Source organism: Pinus tabuliformis, chromosome 5_2 (assembly GCF_031772625.1).
Source record: "Pinus tabuliformis cultivar Carrire ecotype Pingquan chromosome 5_2, CPIR1, whole genome shotgun sequence".
Classification (NCBI taxonomy): domain Eukaryota; kingdom Viridiplantae; phylum Streptophyta; class Pinopsida; order Pinales; family Pinaceae; genus Pinus; species Pinus tabuliformis.
Genome location: NC_142306.1, coordinates 328,568,637 through 328,580,346, shown reverse-complemented (window position 1 = coordinate 328,580,346; position 11,710 = coordinate 328,568,637). Strand labels below are relative to the sequence as shown.

The 11,710-nt window shown below is 35.7% G+C and overlaps 1 pseudogene; it reads right to left on the bottom strand.

The window, feature by feature from the left end:
- Positions 1-2,470: 2,470 nt before the first annotated feature.
- On the bottom strand, positions 2,471-4,045 carry LOC149158834 (DNA replication licensing factor MCM5 pseudogene; annotated as a pseudogene).
- Positions 4,046-11,710: the final 7,665 nt, after the last annotated feature.

Here is an 11,710-nt window from a genome sequence, read left to right as displayed (position 1 = left end):
TACTTTGTTGATATCAATCATATGCTCATCATTTTGTAGTAGTTTTTATTGTGGGAAGACTATGTGGGTTATGATGTAATATGAATGAGGAAAAAGAATGAAGTGTGAAATTCCCCCCTCCCCAACTGATGGTTTTTGGAAATTTTAAATGAGAAAGGAAGTATTGAAATAGTGGAATATTTTCCAAATATCATCATTTTAGCATCTAAAAATAATTTCAAGATTAAAGGTTAGAAAACATCATACCTTACTTACCTAAGGAAGTGGATGAATCATGCATGTTCAGCTGCCACAATTCTGATCTGAAGCTTCTTCTTCAAGTTGTGGATGAAAGATGGATTTGTATTGTCGTATCCACTATTGGATCCTCTGCTACTAGATGATGAATCTGAGGAGTCTGCTGAACATGGCTGAAAGTCGTATCTGCTGGTGGATCCTCTGCTACTGGATGATGAATCTGATGATTCTGCTGAATATGGCTGAAAATCTATAAGGCTTGGAAGGTATACAAAATATAGAAGTTACATTTCCCTCCCAGCCTTATTTATTGACTCGTCCTCAAGTGATGACAAACTGAAAAGAAACGAAAGGAAAGTGGCTTCATCTGCTACAAAATATGGGTCTTCAAGTCTTCAATGCTCGATGGCACAAATCTTACTATGTGATTAAATGTGTCGGTGTCGAACATAGCAAGAATTTGTTGACTTAGTGGCCGTCAATGAATGCCCCTAGCCAACACAAGAGCTCCCACCATTGATTCCAATGGGAGTCAGGATGACTAACACATCTTTGTAGGTACGAATAAATTTGTCGTGGTCGAGTCACCTACAAGATCCAATGAACAAGGGATATTAATGTACTCCCATTGTTCATTGGCAAGAGTACTTGCCATTAAGGCATGCAAGCCTCTAGGTGTTTTTCAATGATGCTTAGACTCTAGGACTTTGACTCAAGTAGGGTTTTATTGCGGAAATGAAGGGGAATGGTAATGACATGGAAAATGACAATAAGCTTGTAAGGAATGGATGTAAGGAAATTCATGGTGTATGAATATGAACTCTTGTTGTGAAAAATGGATATGGTAAGGTCATGGTTTATGGTTTGACAATTGGTGGAATTCAAAATCTTTTGCAAAAAGGGAGTTGCAAAGGAGTGGTTGTAGAGTTGGATTTTTCTTTAGAATCTGTCATGACTTTAGTCTTTGGAAGACCAATTGTCGTCACAATGTAATCTCCTTATGTTAACTTGATTATCCTGTAACCTGTAAAAAAACTTGGTACAAATAAAACATAAGTGTGCTCTAGAAGAAATGGCCAGTTTCTTCATGATTCTTACGCAAAAATTTCATACCAAATAAAACAAATTAAGGACAAACAAAGTATTAAAATTGACTTAATCATGATATTAATATCAATCCATTTTTTTTTAAATAACCATGAAAAGTAATACTCCCTGTTTGTGTCAGCTGACTTCTGTGCATGGCGAAAAGTTTGGCATCATAGATTTGTTGTGTCCTGCAGATTAGTACGTTATAAAAGCATACAACAATATCAATTTGCCAACTCTAAACAAGTTAGTCAGCATTTAAATAATCCACCAAATGTTCTTTTAAATTATGCTTCCAAATGTTCCATTCTTTATTTTCAAGCCTGCGTGAATTTTGTGAAAAGTTTTTGTTTTTTTTTTTTTCTTTTATTTTTGCCCTTGTACCAACTGTTGCACTTTCAATCAATTCCTGTAATTTTCATGATTCTCTCAATTTTCATGCCCCCAAAGTTTTGTTTTATGCCAGTGCCCTGCACATGCCAATGTTTACTTTTTTAAATCCTTCTAAACAACAATTGTTAACTATTTTTTATTATTTTTTATTGTTTTTTTTTTTTTTTGAAACTTGATAACAAAAGATAATATATTATCATAATATATTAATATAATTAATACAATCATATTAATATATTAATATAATTAATATATTAATACAATCATATATATATATATATATATACAAATCAAATATTAACTAAATATATAAATCAAATCTAATCAATCAAAATATATACAAAATATATAAAAAAAAAACAAATCACACAACAAAATACAAATATAATAATAAATTAATATATTAATACAATTAATATATCAATATATTAATTATAATAACAACATTAATAAATTACAACAAACATTGAAGATATTATGTATAACGAAATCAAAAAAATAAAAATAAAAAACAAAATAAACCTAAAAATACCAAACAAACCAAAATAAATGCAAAACAAAACGGATGGCAGCGCTCTTGAAGATAACTTGTGAAATCGCTGGATTGAAGGCATATGGAGTGTTTAAGCATATGTAACAATTTTCTAGGAATTGCAGCTTTGAAATCCAAAATTGTTGATTGATAGTGAACTTCGCCAGAACGGGCCATAGAAAAGCCTTTTGGAAGGATGCCTGTTGAAGAAAATAAACTTTACATAGAACTGGCACTGCCTAGTCGCGGTCCTCTGTTAGGTGTTAGTATCAGATCACTCATCTTTAACTTTACACTTTTGCGAACTATGACATGCCTTTCTCTCTTGTATCCCACTTCATCCCTTTGATGCATGATAAGGAGAGCTCTTCGAACAGTTGATTCATTCAACTCCATTCTGACCATATCATCAATCAGACACCTCTCAGATACGTTGATGCCGATTCCCATCCGTCTCTTTATTTGTGTCTCAACTTGCTGAATTTCACTTCTCATTTCTGGTGTCAAACTTATTTGTTCAGCAATGCCAGAGCGTGCAGCATCCATGGTAGAAACATTGAAAAAAACCTCAAAGCTTCTGTGACATGTTCCTCTGTTGCTACAGTTGACAATTGTATCTTTGCAATGGACTCGCTTAATCGAATAATAGCTTCTAACTGCCTCACTGTTATAGGTATGGCAGGAGAATCTCCACTTTCATGAGCCTATTGGCGCATTTGCTGTCTAATCCTAACATAGTTATTTTGTAACATTTTAGCAGCAGCATCTGATAATCGAGGCTTGATATGCCCTCGGTAGTATTCAATGTACCTTTTAAGCCAATTTTCTCTATCCGTAGCGTCTGAATATTTAGACGCGGCTCCTGCATTTGCATGGACTTTGATAATATGACTAGCAATAAGCTTATCTTGATCATAGAGACGAACATCCTTTACAATGAAAATCAGATCAAATCGAGAAAGAATCATCGTCTGCAAATCAATGTTGTCTTGTGCTGTCTTGAGATCATCATAACGACCAGATGGAGGATTGGCTGCTGCAAGCACAAATGTACGAGAGTTGAGGACAGTCGTGATGCCTGCTTTTGCAATGGATATTGTCTGTTGCTCCATTGCCTCGTGAATAGAAACTCTGTCTTCAACCCTCATTTTCTCAAGCTCGTCAATACAAACAACCCCTCCGTCTGCCAACACCATTGCACCTCCCTCAAGATAAAACTCACGAGTGCTGGAATCACGAATTACAGAAGTTGTTAGACCAGCAGCAGATGAACCTTTTCCAGAAGTGTAAACAGCAACCGAGGCTGTCTTCTCAACAAATTTAAGGAACTGTGATTTCGCGGTGGATGGATCACCAAGTAATAGCACATTGATATCTCCTCTTAATCGAACTCCATCAGGCAGTCTCTTCCTCGATCCGCCAAAGAGGAGGCAAGCAACTGCCTTCTTAACATCAGTGTGGCCAAATATAGATGGAGCAACCATGGCACAGAGCCTGGTATATGAATCGGGCCTTTGAGCAAATTCTTTGATCTCTATTTTCTTGTCTACACTGAAGGAAGAAGGAAGAAGGAACACCAGAAGTAGCTTCGGTGGCCTGCTCAATGCCCACAACTCTAATATAGGGCTGCCTGATCGCAACAGCCCTCCTACGAGCGGAAGAATTGTTTGCTTGGTAGATACTATAAATTCCCAACACAGTCACTCGAGTGCCAGGCACGATAGACTGCACCAAGTTCCGATCCACGACAAGCAGCATATTCCTAGGTAACTCTCCAGTGGTTATTTTTTTCATATTTTTTATTTTATTTTATTTTATTTTTTTTATTTTTTTTTCAAGTTTTTTTTTTTTTTTAAATAATGAAATTGAACCTATATCTAATAAAAATGGTTTTTTTAAAAGGACTTTTTCTTTTTTTTAATAATAATAATATATATAAGAGATATATATATTATTATTACATGGAATTATTTATTTATTTATTTTTATTTATTTGTTATTTTTTTTATTTTTTTTTAAACAACAAATCTTAAAAAGAAATGAAAACATATTTTTTTATTTTTATGTTGATTTTATTTATTGCTTTAGATTTTTTTTTAAACAACAAATTAAAAAACAAATTTTTTTAATTTGTTATTTAAGTTGAGATGTTTTTTAAGTTGTAAAATCAACAATTTTTTTTTTTTAATTAAAACCTAATAAAGAAATATTCTAAAATTAAACAATAGTTAGTTTTTTAAATATCTAAAAAAAACAAAAGAAATGGTTATTTTTTAAATATCTAAAAAAACAAAGAAAATGGTTAATTTTTTTTTTTTAATAAAAAAGAATTTATGTTTTAAATCTAAAATTAAAAAAACTAAATTTCGTCTAAAAATTTAAAGATGTTTTTTTTCATTCACAAAATTCTTTATTGTCATGTTGCACATTAGTTCTCCAGCAAGAGTATTTTTATTCGAACGAAATCAATAGATTTTCTGATCTTCCTGATCGCATGAAGCGCAGGAAGAGAGCATATTAATCGATTGATTCGTTTTTATTCATGCAGGGGGGTTTCAAAAAGGATTGAATTTAAAACTAGCTAAATATTAAAACATCATAAAACTCAAACTTAAACTCCTTTGTGAAGATCCTGTTGTCACCAGGTTTCACAAATTATTTTGTCTAAAGAAAAATACTAGTACTGAATTAAATTCCTAATGCCTAATCCCTTAGCACCATCCCCGGCAACGGCGCCAAAATGTTGGGAAATTTATTGGGCTTAAATTGCTGCATTAAATTATCAACCACGGAAACTCGTAAGCCTGTGATGATGCCAGCAAAATATATGCAGGAGTAGGCAACTAACTCTATGTCTAACTAAATGATTTATGATTCAATATAATATGCAAGGGAAGAGGCTCCTAACTAAGGAGGTTCTGGTTGTCCTTCCCTATAGTATCATAGAGAAATCATTGATTACATAAAACTAGAAACTTGAAATGAAGACAAGAGAATGAACTTTAATTGTTGTTCAGATTCAAAGAGAGAGAAAGACTAACTTAGTCTCTTGATTGTCCTCTCATGTACTAATCCAAACTAAACTAAGATTCATCCATAAGCATAAGAAATGAAATAACTTGAAACTTAAAAGCAAAAGAATGAATTTCAATTATCATGTGAATCAAATGGAGAGAGAGCCTAACTTAGACTCTTGTTTATCTCCTCATATGATACTTGAAACATAAAAGCAAAAGAATGAATTTCAATCATCATGCAAATCAAATGGAGAGAGAGCCTAACTTAGACCCTTGGTTATCCTCTCATATGTTGATAAGATTCTAATTTAAAACTCATTCATCAATCACAAACAAATCCTCAAACATCTAAGCAATTAAATGAAATAAGATCTAATATGAAATAACATGTTCCTTTGATCCTTCTAGAGTGAGCTCAATTCTCCTAAGAACAAAGTGACAAGCTATTCCATATACTACATTAAGGCAACTTATATCTAAAACTACATAATGGAAATATATGTACAACTTATATCTATAACTACATAATGGAAATATATGCAAAATGAAGCTTTATTCTATTCCATCATAAATTGGATACAATGCTCCAAGAGTCCTCCCTTTGGAATGGAAGAGGTACTCCTATTTATACAATAAGATGAGATAACAAACTCATAATGATGATCCACTAATCTCTCTTTAGTTCCATACATTTCTCAACCATCTAGACACATAACCCTATCCTCCATGATTTCCTCCATGAGGTCCATGATCTTCTCCATGAGATCATGATCTTTTCCATGAGGTTTATCTTATCAAATTCGAATTTGATCATTCAAGGCCACATAAAGATGTCTTGGAAGCTTCCTTGGAACCTACACATGTCACCAAAACAACCCACTTTCCATATATAAAGTAAAATATATTATTTTCTAATATTTAATCAAGAATTTCTCTCAAAAATGCTTAAAAATAAACAATATTTGGAAAATATAAATGAGACCCATTAATGGTGAATAGTAGGGAAAATGGAAGGACAAGGTGATGAATAGTGAGCGAAATAATGGAAGCATAGGTGAAAAATGTATGGTAATGAGTGCCATTTTTGGAGCCCAACATATGCATCCATGGTCATTCTCTCTTATAATGTCAAAATGGTGGGGGAGGGGGCCTCCAAGCATTTAGCCTTCAAGCAATTAGTTAAATCACACAATCATGATGTAATTCTAATCCAAGAAACTATGGTTGATTGCTCCCAGGCAAGAGATTCTTTTGAGCTTTGGCTCAAAACTTGGTCTTTCTCTGCAATTGATGTTGATTAAGGCCTGTAGGAAGACTAATAACTAGTTGGATTCCTAGTTGTATATCTTTTTCCCCATTTAATTTCAATTCTTCCATATCAATTCATTTAGTTACAAAAGAATTGGGCATTGAATTGTCTATCTTGAACATTTATGGCCCATGCGTCGAGAGGGTTTAGTTATGGTATGGGATCGTGGTTATTGATGCCCTCTTGGGACCAAATATTATTGTTGGCAATGATCTAAATTTTTTACTCTATCATTAAGGTGGGTGTGGGGTGCCATTTTATGTAGCTTTAACAAGTGTTCTAGTCTTAGGTGGTGTCTATTAGGCTAGAGACACAATTGGGTTAATTTTCTCCTATACCCAAAAAAAGTTTCTAAGGAAAATTACCTTAATTAGAATTAATTAGCCAACTTATTAATTTTCCTAAGTATAATTTAGGGAAATGGCTTCATTAATCTAGATTAATTCAAGAAAATCAATTTTCCTCTAGTGACTTCTAGAAAAGTCATGTGATGGGGTCAAGATGATCTTAGCTACAAATTGAGATTATATCGTGGTCATTGGTTGCTCAACGAGAGATTATAAGAAGAAATTGATAGGCATTTGGAGAAAAAATTTGAGACACATATTTGCATTTATACTCAGGGCACACCTATCAATTACAGAAAATGGAGAAATGTGGTGATCATCTCTGTGTGGGGAGTGTTAACTGTTTGGAACCATGTTTTCGAATCAGGGCTTAAAGCTAAGCTCCATCTTAGCCGCCAAGCAAAGCATATGCCGATGAATAAGGAAGTTGACCCCTAGGATGTGAATGAAGAGGGCCCCAAGCACCTAAGGTTAAGAAACGTGGCTCCCACACTACACTATTCCGATAGCGTGGAGGACACCAGCAATGGGGTTTCAATAGGAAAATTGAGGAGATAATTTCCATAGAAAATTTTCATGAAGATTCCAGTTATTCAAAGAGAAGGAAGGAGGCTAAATTATTCTACAAAGAGGTGGCATTAGCCAGTGTGAGTTGTTGGGAAATAGTTCGATTTCTGAGTGTTAGAGACAATTGCACAAGGAAGTGTGAGTTTCTCTAGCGAGTTGTTGGAGGCAGAAGATATTTTCAAAATGAATTTCCCGAGGCAGTTCGAGTTCCAAGAGAGATCGTGCACATTTCCATTTTTACTAGTGCATGTTGTTGGAGGAGGTGTGATTTGTACAGAGAAGGGTCAAGTTTGCTAGAAAAGGATTGACTTGGCCAAATTAGGTGGAGAAGAGATATTGCCAAAGATTTTCCAATGAGAGGAAGGAAATATATGTAATTCTCAATTGCTGAAGATTTACTAATAATATAAACCCTCATCTATTGCATTGGTTTCCCCACACTGTGGTTTTTCCAAGGCAGTTGTCCAAAAATAGCGGTGTTCATTATTTACGTGTGTGAAATATTTGATCAAATCTTGTGGTTTAAATATTTTCTATGAATTTGCAGTAGTGTTTTATTCATTATTTGCTGCAAAGAAATTGCTAAAGAAAAATAATCAAAATTGACAAGAGAATAATAATCAATGATTGCAATAGTGTTAAAATTTTACATGGTATTAGAGTATATTTGAGGGTAGAAGACAACTTTATGTAGGTACAAGAAGAGAAAAGTCGAGGGTTTAAAAACCCAGTTCATATTCTTTAGTTTATTTGGGATTCGCTTATTTCCGATCATTTGTAAAATGGCGTCAATAGGTTTGAGTGATCAAGATATATTGGGTGGATCCTTAGACGTATCGAAAGCCAAAACTTCCTTATTGTTGGAAGAAAATGGTCTCAAGGAATATGCAACTAGTGTGATAGTCATTCCAACGAATCCATCACAACTTTCAATATAACAGAGAAAGATGCCAATACATGAAGGATAATCCTTGATAGTGTCAAGGGACATATTTTTGCATATTGTTGAGTTGGATATACCAAAGAAAATGTGGGACGCGATTTTGAAATTGTTCCAGGATGCTACCACCAAGAGGAAGCTACTTCTCAAAGAAAATATAAGGAATACAGAGATGCTTAAGGGATAATATATTACCAATTACCTCACTAGACATGGATTGGTAAAGGACGAGTTAGGTGTAGTGGAAGATAAACCAGATGATGATGATATGGTGTGTATAGCCCTAAATGGCTTTACGAAGTAGGGGGACATATTCGTCCAAGCAATCAATAGATGAGACACATTACCGAGTTGTGATCAATTACGGAGCAATTTCACTCAGAAGGAGTTGAGGCTAAGTCTTGTTAGTGGCAACAATAGTAGGACTCATAAGAGTGAGGAATAGCAAGTGAACATCGCCCTAGCCAGGAAAGGAAAAGCGAAGAAGGGGTCCATAGGGACAGAACCCAAAAGGTGAGAAGAAAAAGAAGGATTTTTCGAAGGTCAAATGCTATGGAAGTCATGAGTTCGGACACTATATCAGAAATTATCCACAGAGGAAGAAATATGAGAAGGGAAAGAAGTAGACAACAGCTTCAACAAGTGCAGATGAGCTCTCTAGTATGATGGATAAGAAATTTGCATTAATAACTTGCCTGTCTAGCTTGACCTCATAGGGATTCTATTATATAGATAGTGGTGCATCATTCCACATGACAAGAGTTAGAGAGTACTTCTTTAGCTATAAGGAGGAGGACATCATATTTGATACCTAGATGGGGAACAAGTCCAAGTGCAACCCAGTTGCAAGAGGGACTATTCAGTTTCAGATGGAGAATGGAAAACAGATTATGATCCATGACATGTTGCATGTGCTAGGCATGTGTATGAACTTTATTTCCATATATTTCCTTTGGGATAAATGGAATTATGTTCTCTTTAAAGGGGTTCATGTGATGATTAAGCATAAGGATTGGAAATCACCTATATCAGTTGGAGTCAGGAGTAGCCGGTTGTACAAGTTGCAGATGGACACTCCTAAGGCACTAGTTAACAACAACAATTCGAGAGATCAGGGGGAGCTATGGCAGAGGAGGATGGGCCATATGCATCATAGAGCACTTAGATTTCTTCATGAGACAATGACAAGTGTTCCAGAGGTGAGCATAGAGCATGACAACATTTGTAGGGGATGTGTGTTGGGGAAGTTTGTGAAAGCATCTTTTCCAATGTGTGACACCAAATTAGAGGGTACTCTTAACTTAGTGCATTCAAATATATGTGTTTCTATTTCTAGGAAGTCTCTCACGGGATATGGGTACTTTGTTACTTTTATCGATGACTTCTCTAGGAATACCTGAATATACTTCATGAAGACCAAGGATGAGGTGTGCAGTCGATTTCGCGAGTTCAAATATTTAGTTGAGAATGTGATATGAGGGAAGATTAGTGTTCTTCAATTATACAATGGAGGTGAGTACACAGAAAAGGAGTTGCGAGAGTTTTTTACTAGGGCAGGAATCAGGAGAGAGTGGACGGTTCCTCACAACCCACAACAAAATGGAGTTGATGAGAGGAAGAATTGTTTTATTTCAAAGGCAATGAGAATTGTGATGTTGTATGATCAAGATCTACAATTCTACTTATGGGTAGAGGCATGCAGTATGACAGTTTACATACAAAACATGGTTCCACATAAAGTGATGGGCAAGATGACACAAGAGGAAGCATTCACAAGGACGAGGATATATGTTAGTCATTTCAGGGTATTTGTTAGCCTAGCATATTGTCACATTCTAGGAGATACACCATCTAATCTAGATCAGACTGCAAATATGGGGTGCTTTGTGGAGTATAATGAGACATATAAGGCATATTGGATTTTCATTCTAGGGGCCAGATGGATTATAGTCATGAGAGATGTCAAGTTCCTAGAGGAAAAGGCATATTGGAGGTCCAAATATTTTCCAACAGCTGATGATTAGATAGACAAACCAGCAAAATCTCCTAGAGTTGAGCAGTAGGATTAGGGGTAGCAAAGCACAAGTAAAGTGACCAGTACAAGTAATAGCTCAGGTGTTGGTGTTCCTGAAACTTCACAGAGTATGTAGCAGCAGATGCAACATATCATGGAGATGAATCAAGAGGATATGGAGGTGTTCATTCCATCTTCTACAGTTTGTAGGAGGAACTGTTAGGTTCAACAAACATTTAGATATGCTCAAGAGTGTATGGGAGCTCCTAGGATAGGCAACAGGTAGCGGAGACAACTAGAGAGGTACATTGGCTACATGGCACTAATAAGTTAGTTAGTTGATATCAAGACTTCCATCTATCAGTCGACTGCATAGCAGCAAGTGTGGTGGGATGCAATGGTTGAGGATTATATCTAAATCATGCAGAACGATGTGTGGGAGGTTGTACCTAGACTAATGGACAGGGTGGTGGTTGGATCACGCTAGATATTTAAGATCAAGCATGGTGCAAATGGAAACATCAAAAAATACAAGGCAAGTTTCATGGCCAAGGGATTCTCTCCTAAGGGGGAATAAATTATGAGGAGACTTTTGCTGTTGCAGCTAGGTATACTTATATATGGGTCGTGATCTCATTAATATCACAGGTGAGATGGCAGATCCATCAGATGGATGTCAAGACAGTGTTTCTAAATGGTGAGTTGGAAGAGGAGGTATACATCAAACAATTGGAGGGATCTGTAGCACACAGTAGAGAGACTCACATGTTCAAGTTAAATAAAGATTTGTATGGGCTCAAGCAGGCTCCTAGGGCATGGTATGAGTGCATTGAAAGGTACTTGCAGGGCATAGACTTTATGAAGAGTGAGGTGGACATGAACCTCTACTACTTGGTAGTTGGGGGTGAGGTTCTCATTCTTGTCTTGTACAAGAATGACTTCTTCTTGGCAGGTTTATTGGGGCTCATAGAGGAGTGCAAGAGGGATCTTGTAGTTGAGTTCAAGTTGAAGGATTTGGGGCTTATGCACTGTTTTCTAGGCATGTAGGTGTCGTAAACAAATGGGGAGATTGTCCTTGGTCAAGGGAAATATTGCATCGAGATCATGAGGAGGTTTGGGATGGAGGATTATAGAGCCATTTCTACACCCATGATCATGAATTGGAGGAAGGTAGATGTATCCATGGAAAATGATGTATACCCCACCTTATACATGCAATTGATTGGCTCTCTCATGTATGTGGTCACCACTAGGCCTGATATATC